This window comes from Astyanax mexicanus, chromosome 4 (assembly GCF_023375975.1).
Source record: "Astyanax mexicanus isolate ESR-SI-001 chromosome 4, AstMex3_surface, whole genome shotgun sequence".
NCBI classification, from domain to species: domain Eukaryota; kingdom Metazoa; phylum Chordata; class Actinopteri; order Characiformes; family Acestrorhamphidae; genus Astyanax; species Astyanax mexicanus.
In genome coordinates this window covers 18,832,501-18,849,310 of record NC_064411.1, presented here as the reverse complement: position 1 = coordinate 18,849,310, position 16,810 = coordinate 18,832,501, and the positions used below count along the sequence as shown (strand labels likewise).

Sequence of the window (16,810 nt, the reverse complement as noted above, 5' to 3'; positions counted from 1 at the left end):
CTTTGTGCATTGTAGTGCAGAGTTTCAGTAATGTGTTAGTGGGGGGTCAGGATGCTGAGAGAGTGTGTGCTGGGGGCAGGATTGGGATGGGGGGTAGAGCAGGAAGAGAGTTCAGCATCCTCACAGCCTGATGGATGGGGCTGTCTCGCAGTCTGCTGGTCCTTGCCCCGAGACTCCGCAGTCTCCTCCCTGATGGCAGCAGGCTGAAGAAGCTGTGTAGTGGGTGGGAGGGATCTCCTGCCAGACGGAGGGCTTTCCGTGTGAGGCGGGAGCTGTACAAGTCCTGAAGGGAGGGGAAAGAGGTGCCAACAATCTTCTCAGCTGCTCTCACGATGCGCTGGAGGGTCCTGCGGCAGGATGCTGTGCAGGCCCCGTACCACACGGTGAAACAGCTGGTCAGAATGCTCTCGATGGCCCCTCTGTAGAAGGTGGTCATGATGGGGGTTGGGACTCCAGCTCTTCTCAGCTTGCGGAGAAAGTAGAGACGCTGATTTGCCTTCCTGGCCAGTGACGCTGAGTTGGTGCTCCAGGAGAGGTCCTCTGTGACGTGCACACCCAGGAACTTGGTGCTGCTCACCCTCTCCACAGCAGTTCCGTTGATGAACAGAGGAGTGTGCAGTGTGTGAGTTCTCCTGAAGTCCACAACAATCTCCTTGGTCTTCTCTGTGTTCAGAGAGAGATTGTTGTGTTTGCACAAGGAGGCCAGACGGCTCACCTCGCTCCTGTATTGTGACTTATCATTGTTGCTGATGAGACCCACCACCGTCGTGTCATCCGCAAACTTGACGAAGAGGTTGGAGGTGTGTGCTGGTGTGCAGTCATGGGTCAGCAGAGTGAACAGAAGGGGGCTCAGCACACATCCTTGGGGAGCCCCTGTGTTCAGTGTGATGATGCTGGATGTGCTGCTGCCAACCCGCACTGCCTGTGGTCTTCCAGTCAGGAAGTCTAACAGCCAGTTGCACAGTGAAGTGCTCAGCCCCAGACTGTCCAGTTTGTGTATGAGCTGTTGGGGGAAGATTTGGTTGAATGCCGAGCAGTGTTTACAGACCACAACAACGTTCCGACACCAAGCATCGCTTATGTAAACACAGAGTCCGCCGTGTTAGCCGCTCCAGCTGAACGGCGTGGTCCGGGACGCTGTTGTCGAGCCAGGTTTCGGTGAAAACATAAACACAACAGTCTCTCACGGTCTTCTGAGTTGACTGAAGTAAGCAGATGTAATCCAGTTTATTGTCCAGAGAGCGCACATTGGCCAAAAGCATGGTGGGGATAGCTGGCTTGTGTGGGTTAGCTGCTAGCCTCGCTCGGATACCCCGCGCTTACCCCGCTTCTGCCTTCTCGCCTGCCGCCTGTGGCGCTTCCATTGTGGGCGAGCTGCAGCGGTGGGGGTCGGTGAGGGTGCGGGTGTCCGGAGCACGCCGCAGACTCGCAGTTCTTCTCGGAGTCTGCGGTTTAACTCCAAAAGTGAGTTTCTGCCGACTCCAAGCAGAAACTCACGGCTGTAGGTGCGCTTCAGGACGTGAACGCACGACAAAGACAAACAAAAACACTGCGACTTACGAGACAAAAAACATGAAAACGCTGTTTCCTCGGAAGAGTCAAGTCAAAGTCAAAGTCAAAGTGGTTTTTATTGTCATTTCAGCTATATACAGAGTACACAGTGAAACGAAACAACGTTCCTCCAAGGACCATGGTGCACATAAACACAGTGTATACAGAACAATAGTGCAACAGTACAAAAGTGCAGACAGACAATACAACACCATACAGACAAAGAATAATAAATAACAAGACAGTGTGCAAATTTTGCAGTGTGCAAAAAAGACCAGGTGAGGTAGTAATTACTCTATTACACAGTGTGCAATAGAGTCCAGTGAGGTAGTAGGGTTTTTAGTGCTTTTCATTTTCTGGGGTAAGTGGGGTAAGAGTGTGTGTGCATGTACAGAAAAAACATCAGTTCAGTCTCTGCAGTTAAGGAGTCTGATGGCTTGGGGGTAGAAGCTGTTGCAGAATCTGGTCGTGCTGGACCAGATGCTGCGGTACCTTCTTCCCGAAGGCAGGAGGGAGAACAGTTTGTGTGAGGGATGAGTGGGGTCATTCACAATGCTGGTTGCTTTGCGGATGCTGCGGGTGGTGTAAATGTCCGTGATGGAGGGGAGAGAGACGCCGATGATCCTCTCAGCTGTCCTCACAATATGCTGGAGGGTCTTGCGGTCAGAGACGGTGCAGGTCCCAAACCAGGCAGTGATGCAGCTGCTTAGGATGCTCTCAATGGTCCCTCTATAGAAGAGTGTGAGGATGGGTGGAGGGAGACGGGCCTTTCTCAGCTTCCGGAGGAAGTAGAGACGCTGCTGGGCTTTCTTGGCTGTAGAGCTGGTGTTCAGGGTCCAGGTGAGGTTATCTGCTAAGTGGACACCAAGGAACTTGGTGCTCTTAACAATCTCCACAGAGGACCCGTCGATGTTGAGTGGAGAGTGGGTGTGTTGTGCTCTCTTGAAGTCAACAACCATTTCCTTTGTCTTGTCCACATTCAGGTGAAGGATGTTGACTGTACACCAGTCTGTCAGCCGCTGCACCTCCTCTCTGTATGCTGACTCGTCGCCTTTGGTGATGAGACCCAGCACGGTTGTATCATCGGCGAACTTGATAAAGCTGTTAGAACTGTGTTTTGCAGCACAGTCATGAGTCAGCAGGGTGAACAGCAGAGGACTCAGGACACTGCCCTGGGGGGCCCCCGTGTTCAGTGTGATGGTGCTGGAGATGCTGCCCCCGAACCGGACTGACTGGGGTCTCCCCGTCAGAAAGTCCAGGATCCAGTTGCAGAGGGGGGTGTTGAGGCCGAGCGAGCTTAGCTTCCTGGTGAGGTTCTGTGGGATGATGGTGTTGAATGCTGAACTGAAGTCTATAAACAGCATTCTGACGTAAGTGTCCTTCTTCTCCAGGTGGGTGAGGGAGAGATGAAGGGTGGTGGTGATGGCATCGTCCGTGGAGCGATTGGGACGATACGCAAACTGCAGGGGGTCCAGTGAAGAGGGCAGTTGTGTCTTGATGTTCCTCATGACTAGCCTCTCGAAGCACTTCATGATGATGGGTGTAAGTGCAACGGGACGGTAGTCATTGAGGCAGGACACTGTGGACTTCTTCGGCACGGGGACGATGGTGGTGGACTTGAGGCACGTTGGGACAGTGGCGCTGCACAGGGAGATGTTGAAGATGTCCGTGAGAACATCTGTCAGCTGGTCTGCACACTCCCTGAGCACTCTGCCGGGGATGTTGTCTGGTCCTGCAGCTTTTCGTGGGTTGACTCTGCGCAGAGTGTTCCTCACATCCACTGCAGTCAGGCACAACACCTGCTCGTCCGGCTTGGGCATGGTCTTTCTCGCCATCGTGTTGTTTTGTCCCTCAAACCGTGCATAAAAGTTGTTTAGGGCATCAGGGAGGGAGGCATCACGTTCACAGGACGGTGGCATTGTCCTGTAGTTGGTGATTGCCTGGATGCCCTGCCACATGCGCCGCACGTCACCCGTGTCCTTGAAGTGGCTGTGGATTCTCTGGGCGTGTGCGCGCTTTGCCACTCTGATAGCTCTTGACAGGTCGGCTCTCGCTTTCCTCAGGGCCACCTTGTCACCCACTCTGAAGGCGGAGTCGCGGGTCCTCAGCAGCGCATGTACCTCAGCAGTCATCCAAGTCTTCTGGTTTGGGCGTGTGGTGATGGTCTTGGAGACAGTGACATCATCAATACACTTGCTGATGTAGCCAGTGACTGCTGCTGCATACTCCTCCAAATCAACAGAATCGCCTTCAGTATGATGAGTGGTGTGTATGTTGGTGTCAGCCAAACACACATGTGATCCTAGAAAGCGAGGTGGGGGCGGGGCTCCGCCCGGTACGCGCTGGGGATGTTTGTGTAAACAAGATCCAACGCTCTCGCTCCTCTCGTTGCAAAGTTCACATGTTGGTGGAATTTAGGGAGCACTGACTTGAGATTTGCGTGGTTGAAATCTCCGGCGATAATAAACAGTCCGTCTGGGTGTTTGTTTTGCAGATCGCTGATAGTCCGATAGAGTTCACACAGAGCCTCTTTAGCATTAGCACCAATGCTAGCGCTGGGTGGAATGTAGACAGCAGCTATTAGCACGGCGGAGAACTCCCGTACTAAATAAAAAGGTCTGCACTTGACTATCAGGAACTCCACCAGCGGAGAGCAGTGTTTGGCGACAGTCACAGCGTTGTTACACCATTCCGTGTTGATGTAAACACACACGCCTCCACCGCGGGTCTTCCCGGATAGAGCCGCGCTTCTATCGGCTCTGAACGCGGTTAGCCCGGCTAGCTGAATGGCGCTGTCCGGAATGTTGTCGTTAAGCTACGATTCCACAAAAACCAAAACACAGCAGTCTCTGAACTCACGCTGGGTAGTTCGCTGGAGTCGGATGTAGTCCAGTTTATTGTCAAGGGAACAGACGTTTGCAAGAAAGAGCGATGGTATAGCCGGCCGGCTAGGACTAGCCTTTAGCCTCACACGGATCCCGGCTCTCTTTCCGCGCTTCCGCTTACGCTCGCACCGCTTGCGATGGCACTTCCGCTGGGCTCCGGCGTCAGGAAACACCGCGGGCTGGCGGCCTGGGGCTCTTAGCAGGCTAAGCTCAAGTAGCGTCTGCAGAACCTCGTCCGGTAGCGTGTTTTCTGGCTGGTTTCTCCACTGTAGCAGGGTCTGGCGGTGGTAGAACATGTGCACGGGTGTTCCGATGCACATATTTGCAGGAAATAAATGGAAAAAACGACAAATAGTAACACAAAAGCACCATTTAACGGACCCGGAGCGGCCGCTGCGTGTTAACGCGCCGCCATCTTGGGTGAGGGAGAGAGTAGCCGCTGCATGTGCATGCGCCGCCATCTTGGACTAATCCACCTGGAGGACTGCATCGCATTGGCGTAGGAACCGGGGGGGATGGGTGGGACATGTCCCACCCAATATTAAAAACAGGACGATTTGTCCCCCCCAAAAATTATATCGTTTCACTCAGATCAGCTGTACTATTAATGAGGAGACAGACCGGACCAATCACGGAGCCTGTTCAGGTATTAAGTCCCGCCTCTCAGTAGATTGGCAGAAACAGCCAATCTAGCTGGTTTTGCGGCGCGCGGAGGAGAGGCAGTTTGCTGTTGGGGAAGCCCCGCCCCCTCGCTGTGAGATTTAGCAGTGGGATCGGGCTGCAGCAGCTTCAGCTGATTTTAAAACAGAGATGGATATACGGAGATTTTACTAACAGAAAGGTAACGGTAGGCTAACCACTTCAACTGTGATGATATGTTTCTGATAGCTGGTTAAAAATACACGTCTCTGAATTAAAACACACAGTTTAAACCCACTGTGATTAATGAACTGCAGCTGTGTTAGTGAGTTAGCTTAACTTTGGAATGAGCTAGATTGGGAGTCAGGGTTAAAGAAAAAAAAAACTATATATATAATGTTCAACTTGCCCTGTACCTGATCAGCTAATCACTATTTCATTTTTAAACTTTGTTTATTAATTTAGGATTGCAGGATTTACTGTGAGCTATAATGAACGAAAATTCATTTAGCTAACTAGTTATCTAGAAGCTGCATGTAGTGGATAGCCAGAATTTAGTACAGTACTTTATGTTGGTAGTTTAAAGCAGTTTCTTAACCCTGATCACTGCCCCCAAAATAGTGTTTTCCACCTGATCCAGCTGATCAGCTAATAAACAGTCATTTACTGAGTTTACCTGTTAAAACCCTTTAGCCCCCTATGGATCCTAAATTAATCATGTATATCCAGCAGTTTATTAGACACATCATTCCACCACTTACTCTATGAAATGCCTTTAAAGCAGAGGAAGCTGTAGAATATGCAGAATACACAACACAGAACAGTGTTAATATGCGGTAGAATATGTAAGAACAGGGTTGAGAAACACAGCTGTAACATGACTTCTGTTATGCGCAGGAGAAAATGTAAATATACGACAGAATTGACATGCCAATACATAATAATAATAATAATAACCAAATCTGTATTATTTTAAATATTAGGTGATAACTGATCATTATTGTCATATGTATATAATTCAGACATTGCATGCATAATTTTTTCTAACCACAGTAACCGTAACATGGAGTAACATGTTTAGATTGTAAAATCACCTTATAATAATAATTTACTTTTAATTAAAAGTAATTTCCACAAATGTTGTTCTAGGAAACTATAGGGTGGGCTTAGGTTCATATTGGCAAATGTGTCCCCCCCAATATCAAGCCCGCTCCTACGCCCTTGCTGCATCGGGCACTACAACATTTACCAGGACAGAGTGCCAACGCTTATTAATTTTATACACACACATTCATATACAACACACATATCTATACTTACACTACCGTTCAAAAGTTTGGGGTCACCTTGAAACGTCCTTATTTTTGAAGGAAAAGCACTGTACTTTTCAATGAAGATAACTTTAAACTAGTCCTAACTTTAAACAAATACACTCTGTACATTGCTTATGTGGTAAATGACTATTCTAGCTGCAAATGTCTGGTTTTGGTGCAATATCTACATAGGTACATAGAGGCCCATTTCCAGCAACTATCACTTCAGTGTTCTAATGGTAGAATGTGTTTGCTCATTGTCTCAGAAGGCTAATTGATGATTAGAAAACCCTTGTGCAATCATGTTCACAAACCTGAAAACAGTCTAGCTCATTACAGAAGCTACAAAACTGACCTTCCTTTGAGCAGATTGAGTTTCTGGAGCATCACATTTGTGGGGTCAATTAAACGCTCAAAATGGCCAGAAAAAGAGAACTTTCATCTGAAACTCGACAGTCTATTCTTGTTCTTAGAAATGAAGGCTATTCCATGCGAGAAATTGCTAAGAAATTGAAGATTTTCTACAACGGTGTGTACTACTCCCTTCAGAGGACAGCACAAACAGGCTCTAACCAGAGTAAAAAAAGAAGTGGGAGGCCACGTTGCACAACTAAGCAAGAAGATAAGTACATTAGAGTCTCTAGTTTGAGAAACTGACGCCTCACAGGTCCCCAACTGGCATCTTCATTAAATAGTACCCGCAAAACACCAGTGTCAACATCTACAGTAAAGAGGCGGCTGCGGGATTTTGGGCTTCAGGGCAGAGTGGCAAAGAAAAAGCCATATGTGAGACTGGCTAATAAAAGAAAAAGATTAAGATGGGCAAAAGAACACAGACATTGGACAGAGGAAGACTGGAAAAAAGTGTTGTGGACGGATGAATCCAAGTTTGAGGTGTTTGGATCACAAAGAAGAACGTTTGTGAGACGCAGAACAAATGAAAAGATGCTGGAAAAATGCCTGACGCCATCTGTTAAGCATGGTGGAGGTAATGTGATGGTCTGGGGTTGCTTTGGTGCTGGTAAGGTGGGAGATTTGTACAGGGTAAAAGGGATTCTGAATAAGGAAGGCTATCACTCCATTTTGCAACGCCATGCCATACCCAGTGGACAGCGCCTGATCGGAGCCAATTTCGTCCTACAACAGGACAATGACCCTAAACACACCTCCAAATTGTGCAAGAACTATTTACAGCAGAAGCAGGCAGCTGGTATTCTATTGGTAATGGAGTGGCCAGCGCAGTCACCAGATCTGAACCCCATTGAGCTGTTGTGGGAGCAGCTTGACCGTATGGTACGCCAGAAGTGCCCATCCAACCAATCCAACTTGTGGGAGCTGCTTCTAGAAGCGTGGGGTGCAATTTCTCTAGCTTACCTCAACAAATTAACAGCTAGAATGCCAAAGGTGTGCAATGCTGTAATTGCTGCAAATGGAGGATTCTTTGATGAAAGCAAAGTTTGATGTAAAAACAATGTTATTTCAAATACAAATCATTATTTCTAACCTTGTCAATGTCTTGACTCTGATTTTCTATTCATTTCACAACTTATGGTGGTGAAAAAATGTGACTTTTCATGGGAAACACAAAATTGTTTGCGTGACCCCAAACTTTTGAACGGTAATGTACATATACAAATAAATTTAGAGTATTAATTTAGACTATCCAATTTTACCTGATCTTCATATTTTTGGACTGTGGGAGGAAACCAGAGTCCCCAAAGGAGATCAACACAGACACAGGGAGAACACGGCAACTTAAGATAAGATAAGAAAAGATAAGATAGCACTTTAATGATCCCAAGGGAAATTGCAGTGTCACAGTGCTGTACATACGACAAACATAAATAGCTATTAGCACACAAAGAAAAAATAACAAATAAATAAGCATGGCTAATGAGGGTATTTTAGGTGTATTTAGGCAGCATACATATATACAGTGCCCTCCATAATTATTGGCACCCCTGGTTAAGATGTGTTCTTTAGCTTCTCATAAATTGAGTTTTGTTCAAAATAATATAGGACCACGATGGGAAAAAAAAAGTAAAGTCCAACCTTTAACTCAAGTAAATTTTAAGGGGGAAATAAAATCCCTGACTAAGAAATAATTATTCTTCATAAAATCACCTGTTCCACAATTATTGGCACCCCTAACAATTCTTAGGAAATAAATTTAATAAAAGTATTTCTGTCACTTCTACAGTAGTTTACGAAGTTGATCAGAGTATGTAGGAACATTTAATTAGTAATTCACTTCCTGTTTCCCTGGGGTATAAATATGACGTGACACAGAGGCCATTTATCTTCAACATGGGAAAGACAAAGGAACATACCATTCAAGTGAGGCAGATGTGTGTTGACCTTCACAAGTCAGGCAATGGCTACAAGAAAATCGCTACTCGCCTACACCTGTCCATATCTACTGTCAGAGGAATTATTAAGAAGTTTAAAACAACTGGAACAGTGGTAAACAAGCCTGGACGAGGACGCAAGTTTATTTTGCCACCACGCACAGTGAGGAGGATGATAAGAGAAATAAAAAGTTCTCCAAAGCTCACTGTTACAGAATTGCAACAAATGGTAGCTTCTTGGGGTCACAAAGTCTCCAAAACAACCATCAGGTGCTATCTACATGCCAACAAGCTGTTTGGGAGGCATGCACGGAAGAAACCATTTCTCACTCACAATCATAAACGCAAACGTTTGGAGTTTGCTAAGCGGTACTATGACTTCAACTGGGACCATGTGCTTTGATCAGATGAAACAAAGATAGAGCTTTTTGGCAACAAATGCTCTAAGTGGGTCTGGCGTAACACAAGAGCTGAGTATGCAGAAAAGCACCTCATGCCCACTGTGAAATACGGCGGGGGATCAGTGATGCTGTGGGCCTGTTTCTCTTCTAAAGGCCCTGGGAACCTTGTTAGGGTACATGGCATCATGAATGCTCTAAAATACCAGGACATTTTAAAACAAAATCTGGTGGCTTCTGCCTGAAAGCTGAAGATGGGTCGTCACTGGGTCTTTCAGCAAGATAATGACCCTAAACATGTGGCCAAATCTACACAGAAATGGTTCACCGCACACAGAATCAAGCTCCTCCCATGGCCATCTCAGTCCCCAGACCTCAACCCCATTGAAAACCTGTGGGGTGAGCTGAAGAGGAGAGTGCAGAGGAGAGGACCCAGGTCGTTGGATGATTTAGAGAGAATGTGCAAAGAGGAATGGTCAAAGATCCCTCTTTCTGTATTCTCCCATCTTGTGAAACATTACAGGAGAAGATTAGGTGCTGTTTTGTTGGCAAAAGGGGGTTGTACAAAGTATTAACATCAGGGGTGCTAATAATTGTGGCACACATGATTTGATGTTAAATAATTATTTCTTAATGTGGGATTTTTTTCCTACTGAATAAATTCACTTGAGTTAAAGGTTGTATTTTACTCTTTTTTTCCATCGTGGTCCTATATTATTTTGAACAAAACTCAATTTATGAGAAGCTAAAGAACACATCTTAACCAGGGGTGCCAATAATTATGGAGGGCACTGTATATATATATATACACATACATACACATATACATATATATATATCAGTGGCGGATGCTGGCCTTTCAAGGAGGGGAAGCTCAATTTCGGCCTACATCTTAACATATGTAGTTTTATTTATAAGTAAATTCTACTCTCCCTGAGATGTTTTTTTTTGTAAACAAAAGGCATTATTTTCAAGTTTTCACTACACGACAAAAAGGTACCCATTCTTTACATTGAACAATTACATAAAAAACGACGCTATGACATGAATAAACATAAAATGATCAGTAAAAAAAACATTACGCAAAATCTTTAAAGTTGGTAAAGTAAAAATGCAAGTAAATTTATTTCCTTTTTAATTTCCTTAAACAATCCATTTATTAATGTAAATTATTTAAATTATTTTTAATAATAACACAATACTTACTACTGGCCCCTGTTCATTTATGTCCTGAGTTTCATCAAGAAGAATGGCCATCAGTTCATTTTATTTGTTACAGCACTTCCAGTCAGCCAGCTCAATTTATCACACCAGAACAGCTGAAAATACCTGTTACTTTTCCCCACCTTTTTACACCAAATTAATCTGAGCAGTTGATCTGCCCTGCTGTTTAACTCTAAGTTTTTCTTCGTAAGGAAGACTATCAAATGGATTTTTACACTAAAAGATCACTGATTCGCTCATTTCGCTGTCAATCAAAAAGGGACTCCGCCTCAGACAGATCATCCAATCATCACGCAGAAGCTGAGCGTCCGGGCCGGCCGAGGCCAGCCCACTGCTCCATAGACCCCCAGAGACGCTGAGCGTCCGATGGGCGGGACAAAGCCCAGCATTTATCCAATGACTCGTGGTCTCGTTTCGCCGCGCGCTTTGCCCCGCTATTGAAGTCTGTGGACGCTCAGCGTCCGCACTGTTTAAAGCAGCGCTGCGGGAATGAGTGAGAGGAAAGCCGCGGCGTTACCAGTGATTAGAAGCTGATTCTGAATTAATTTCAGTGTGGTGTAGCGCATATTTAATCAGTGACATGTACATACAACAGTATATATTTAATCACTTATTTTTTTACATTTTAGGGGAAGCTGAGCTTCCCTTGCAGTCTTAGAGCAATCGCCACTGAACATATATATATATATATATATATATATATATATATATATATAGTATATACAGTAGTATCTTCTAGTCACCAGGGAAAGCGCCGCCACTCCCCCACTGACAAACCCGACAGAGAATTTCAGCATCCTCCAAGTAAGCCAGGAGGTGCCAGGAGGGTTGCCTTGGATGTTACGTCCTTGGAAGATTGATTACAACAATAAGAAGTAGGAGAACATAATGGAGGACAGCATGAAAAGGAGGAAAAGAAAGAGAGAGAGAGAGAGATTACAATGTAACCAGAAATCTTTATGTCGAGGGGGGTTAAAGCTAGTCACTTTGCTAGTCTCAGCTAGCTAGCTAACGCACTGTGTACATGGTCTAGCAACATGAAATTTGTGTGTTTTTTTAATATTATCTTAAGAGTTTCTACGCTGTGCCCTCTCACTGACATGAAATATTGTTCTCTTTTGCAATCAGGTATGTTATATTCTGTGTAAGTTTTGGACAGTAGGGGGCAGTGTTTCACTTAAAATGTCATCTCTTTGCGTAGTAAATGTTATATAAAAAGGCTGAAGCTCTAACCGCATGGTCGGTTGTATAAAAATATGGTACACCATGAGCTATTATGAACCTTTTATTGTAATATAGCCACTGGGTAATTTGTTTTATCTACATTTTGAGAAAATTGTTTTATTTTTATATATGTATTTGTGCCAATTAATATGTATTGCTGAATATTAGAAAATAATACAATGTGAAATGTGTTTTTATTCCTGTTTTATACTTTTATATATATTGTATATTTTTATATAACCTAATTTTATATATTATTCATGCAGTTACTGTTAACCAGTCTGCGCTGATAGCTGAAGGGGGAGGAGTTTCTACGCTGTGTCCTCTCACAGACAGAAATATTGTTCTCTTTTGCAACTCAAGAGCAATAAACCACAGAGGTGACAGTTCTGACTCCTGTGAAATTATTGACACAACGCAGAGGGGTAGCTGGATCTGCAGTGCAGGGGTGAGGCAGAATCGTTCCAGATACATAACCCTTCAATAAATAATGACAGTGTGCTCAGGCTGTTTAATGCAGTCATGAAAAACAGAATCATCATGAAAAACTCATGAAAACGTTATAAAATGTGGGTCAGAGCATGCACAGTGCGGGGAGGAGCACTTTTGGACTCGGCAGTACACCGGTCTGAAAACTGGGGTTTTTACAGTTGTGTGGGAGACACTTCAGACTCATGAACATTCCATTCGGCCCTGTGATATAATTGGCTGACAATAGCCAAAAACGAACAGTAGCTCCGCCCACACAGCGTCTATTCGCTGTGAGCGAGCAAGGGGGCGGGGCTTAGAGGGAGCAAGGTGTGATGCAGTGAAGGAGAAAGTGAAAGTAAGTTCAGTCTCCTCCATTAGAAGAGGACAGAAGTCCGGATTCACTCGGTAAGTTCAGAACTGAAGAGAATGTAGAACAGAACCGTGTAGCAGAACCGGTTCTAAAGGTTCCTCAGATCAATAATGCTGTAAACTGAAGAGAAATGCGCAGATATAGATTGATATTTATTGATCACAATGTAGTTTATGCTGTTTAAAGCGCATTACTGCTTAATGTGGGCTTTGATCTGTTGGGGAGATAAAAACACGGAACTGCTATAAAGGCGTGTTTATATGCAGTAGCGCTGTTCAACCAGCAGGGGGAGCAACGGAGCTCAAGATCACGTGGAGTGTTAGTGTTTTTAATCCTGCTGTTTTACATTATACTTAAATAATCTCTCTATTCTGATTCAGTAACATAATAATAATATTATTATTAATAATAATAGAACAGTGTGTATGTTTATAATGTTGTGTAATGCAGTAATATTACTAATAATAATTAAATTATAATAATTATAATAACAGTAAACGTTTCTGTAATCAGTAGAATAATGTGTAATGAGGGTAAATCACACTGTTATGTATCGTTTTCTGTTTGGTTTGTTTTGTTAGTTTATCAGGTTTTGTTTAATGCAGTTCTGATGATAATGTCATTATTGTAAGAATAAAGGTTTTATTGTAACGGCTGATCTGTTCTCAGGGGTCGGTGTCGGCAGTGTTCAGCTGTGTGTGAATGAAGAAGAGTAAATGATGGATCTTCAGAACTCCAGCAGTGGAGGAGGACCTCCTGTCCTAAAGTGAGTAAATTAAGTGATGGGTTTAATATGTAAAGTAGTTTTGTATTGTAATGGTTTCAGCTCTAATACTGGAGCTGTGATCTGCATATTTTACAGTTTTAAAATATTGAGAACAGAGTTTCTCCTGGACCAGAGTCAGAACCCTGTGCTGTATGTAAACACAGAGAAACACTTAACAAACCAGACAGTTATTCTTATAGTAGAATGTGTTTCTAATCTGTATTTAAAGTACATATCTGCATTTAATATCTAATCAAGGGCGTAGGAGCGGGCTTGATATTGGGGAGGACACATTTGCCAATATCAGGGGTGTCCAGACTACGACCCGCGGGCCATTTGCGGCCCGTTTCCTTTTTTGGAGCGGCCCGTGTGGGATTTTAATAATAAAGTGAAAGTTGGGCCGCTATATAGCAGGTTTTATAATGTGAGATTCAAAGTTTGAACGCTAGGTGTCAGAAAACGAGCCAAATAGTCTATAAGCGGAGAGAGTGTTCAGTTACAGCGTAGGAAAACGGGCCAAAGAGTCTAAAAGCGGAGTGAGTGCTCAGTTACAGTGTGGGAAAACGGACCAGAGTCTAAAAGCGGAGAGAGTGCTCAGTTACAGTGTGGAAAACGGGCCAAAGAGTCTAAAAGCGGAGAGAGTGTTCAGTGACAGCGTAGGAAAACGGGCCAAAGAGTCTAAAAGCGGAGTGAGTGCTCAGTTACAGTGTGGAAAACGGGCCAAAGAGTCTAAAAGCGGAGAGAGTGCTCAGTTACAGTGTGGAAAACAGACCAAAGAGTCTAAAAGCAGAGAGAGTGCTCAGTTACAGCGTGGGAAAACGGACCAAAGAGTCTAAAAGCGGAGAGAGTGCTCAGTTACAGCGTGGGAAAACGGACCAAAGAGTCTAAAAGCAGAGAAAGTGCTCATTTACAGCGTGGGAAAACGGACCAAAGAGTCTAAAAGTGGAGAGAGTGCTCAGTTACAGCGTGGGAAAACGTGCCAAAGAGTCTAAAAGCAGAGAAAGTGCTCATTTACAGCGTGGGAAAACAGACCAAAGAGTCTAAAAGCGGAGAGAGTGCTTAGTTACAGCGTGGGAAAACGTGCCAAAGAGTCTAAAAGCGGAGTGAGTGCTCAGTTACAGTGTGGAAAACGGGCCAAAGAGTCTAAAAGCGGAGTGAGTGCTCAGTTACAGTGTGGAAAACAGACCAAAGAGTCTAAAAGCAGAGAGAGTGCTCAGTTACAGCGTGGGAATACGGACCAAAGAGTCTAAAAGCGGAGTGAGTGCTCAGTTACAGTGTGGAAAACGGACCAAAGAGTCTAAAAGCGGAGAGAGTGCTCAGTTACAGCGTGGGAAAACGGACCAAAGAGTCTAAAAGCAGAGAAAGTGCTCATTTACAGCGTGGGAAAACAGACCAAAGAGTCTAAAAGTGGAGAGAGTGCTCAGTTACAGCATGGGAAAACATGCCAAAGAGTCTAAAAGTGGAAAGAGTGCGCTCGCAGGGAAGTGTGTGTATATTTCATTTCTCAGGAATCAGTTGCCGTAATGAAGGAGTATAATATTAAGAGACATTATGAAACAAAACATCAATTTGAAAAATCTTAGTTTACACAACACTCTCAAAGATAGATAAAGATAGTAACTCAAGTAAAATGGTGCGTAAATGCTAGTAATCAAGAAAGTGAATTATTATGTGGCATATTTCACATTTTCTTTTATTACAGTCTGTGGCCCGTGACTGCACATATATTTCTCCTTCTGGCCCCCAACAAAAAAAATTTGGACACCCCTGGCCAATATGAACCCAATAGTTTCCTAGAACAACATTTGTGGAAATTACTTTTAATCACAAATAATCAATTTTTCTGTATTTTGTTTATTATTGGTTAACATCCAAGTAAAGGTGATTTTACAACCTAAACATGTTACTCCACGTTACAGTTACTGCTGTTAGAAACTTATAGAAAATTATATACATATGACAAACATTATCAGTTATCACCTAATATTTAAAATAATATAATAGATTTGGTTCTACTGCATATTTAAACTGTTCTGCATATTCTAGAGCTTCCTCTGCTTTAAATGCATTTGATAAAGTAAGTGGTGGTATGATGTGTCTAATACACTGCTGGATATGCATGATTAATTTAGGTTCCATAGGGGTGTTGAGTACGCTCTCGGCTGCTCTCTCTTGGCATCACTCACTTGTTCGTTTTCAATGGGAAAAGATAATGACTAAGACTGGATACCAGGAGGTGCACCTCACAATTTATTTGTACAGAGATCTCTGGGGACCACTTCCACTCACAAGGAGTTCAAAAGAAATAATCCGAAGTATATTTCACAGACACACACATTTATAGACAAACCACCTCAAGGTCACAGAGGAAGGCACCTTAGACAGTTTCCCAAAAACTGGTTCTGGCTGGTCTTGATCAGACCTTGTCTCTCAATTGATTTCTCTTACACATACCGTTTGGCTAACAACTGACTGGTCTTAACGACCAGGAGCTAACGGCCAGATTTTGCAAGTTAAGGACAGTTAAAATAGATAAGCAGTTTGTTGCTGCTGTCTCAGCTGCTATCCTCTGCTCTGCTCGTAACATGTCAGCACCTTCCCTTTTGCTGGCCTCTTGGTCATTGGGGCAAGCTTTATGTTAAGTCATGTTGCATACCATAGTATCACACCTTTATTTATAATGCATTTAATTATACTTCATTAACTTTATAAGTATTGGGCTTATAGTAATGCAATTGATTATACTTCCTTAGCTTGATTTGTATTAATTAAAGGAAAGTATTGATTAAAGTAAAAAATCTAAAGCATATTTCTAACAGGGGGCTAAGGGATTTTAACAGGTAAACTCAGTAAATTATTGTTTATTAGCTGATCAGTTGGATCTGATGGAAAACACAATTTTGGGGCAGTGATCAGGGTTAAGAAACTGCTTTAAACTACAAACACAAAGTACTGTACTAACTTCTCGCTATCCTCTACATCCAGCTTCTAGATAACTAGTTGGCTAAATTAATTTTCGTTCATTATAGCTCACAGTAAGTCCTGCAATCCTAAATTAATAAACACAGTTTGAAAATGAAATAGTGATTAGCTGAGCAGGTACAGGGCAAGTTGAACATTATATATATATATATATATATATATATATATATATATATATATATATATATATATATATATATATATATATATATATATTATTTTTTTCTTTCTTTCTTTAACCTTGACTCCCAGTTACCTCTAGGTAATTCCAAAGTTAAGCTAACTCACAAAACAGCTGTAGTTTATTAATCACAGTGGGTTGTATCTGTGTGTTTTGATTCAGAGCTACTGTGGCCGAGAAAGCCCAACGCAGTGCAAATTGAAAAGCACTGCAAAAGCACAAAACACATTCATCAAAATTACAACACAGGCGCAGCAAATAGAAAAATAATAATAAATAATAAGAATTGTAGAATTAGAGTATATTCAGAAAAAACGTGATTGAAAGTTGTTCTGTTTTAACATTGAAACCTATGGGGATGGGTGGGGTTACACAGCTTTCTGCAGCCGAACAGCAGGGGGCGCCCGACCTGTGGTGGCTTCACTTTTGAGATACGATGCTCTGTCCAGCTATATACA

The 16,810-nt window shown here is 43.4% G+C and overlaps 4 protein-coding genes across 13 annotated transcripts in view; 2 read left to right on the top strand and 2 right to left on the bottom strand.

The window, feature by feature from the left end:
* LOC111197331 (NACHT, LRR and PYD domains-containing protein 12-like) overlaps positions 1–16,810 on the bottom strand; it is a 686,367-nt gene that overhangs the window by 333,736 nt on the left and 335,821 nt on the right. The gene's annotated exons all lie outside the window — the stretch shown is intronic.
* The window catches only part of LOC125801186 (zinc finger protein 665-like), a 316,241-nt gene that overhangs the window by 97,702 nt on the left and 201,729 nt on the right, over positions 1–16,810 (bottom strand). The window lies entirely within an intron of this gene.
* Positions 1–16,810, top strand: part of LOC125801441 (zinc finger protein 239-like) — a 308,090-nt gene that overhangs the window by 130,983 nt on the left and 160,297 nt on the right. The window contains exons 1-2 of one of the 3 annotated variants that reach the window (XM_049478185.1): positions 12,402–12,458; positions 13,093–13,189. The exons of the other annotated variants lie outside the window; for them this stretch is intronic. The gene's annotated coding sequence lies outside the window, so the exon portion shown is untranslated. Of the gene's footprint in view, positions 1–12,401; positions 12,459–13,092; positions 13,190–16,810 lie in introns of those variants that run through there. 3 annotated transcript variants of the gene reach the window in all.
* LOC111189991 (zinc finger protein 239-like) overlaps positions 1–16,810 on the top strand; it is a 269,338-nt gene that overhangs the window by 235,411 nt on the left and 17,117 nt on the right. The gene's annotated exons all lie outside the window — the stretch shown is intronic.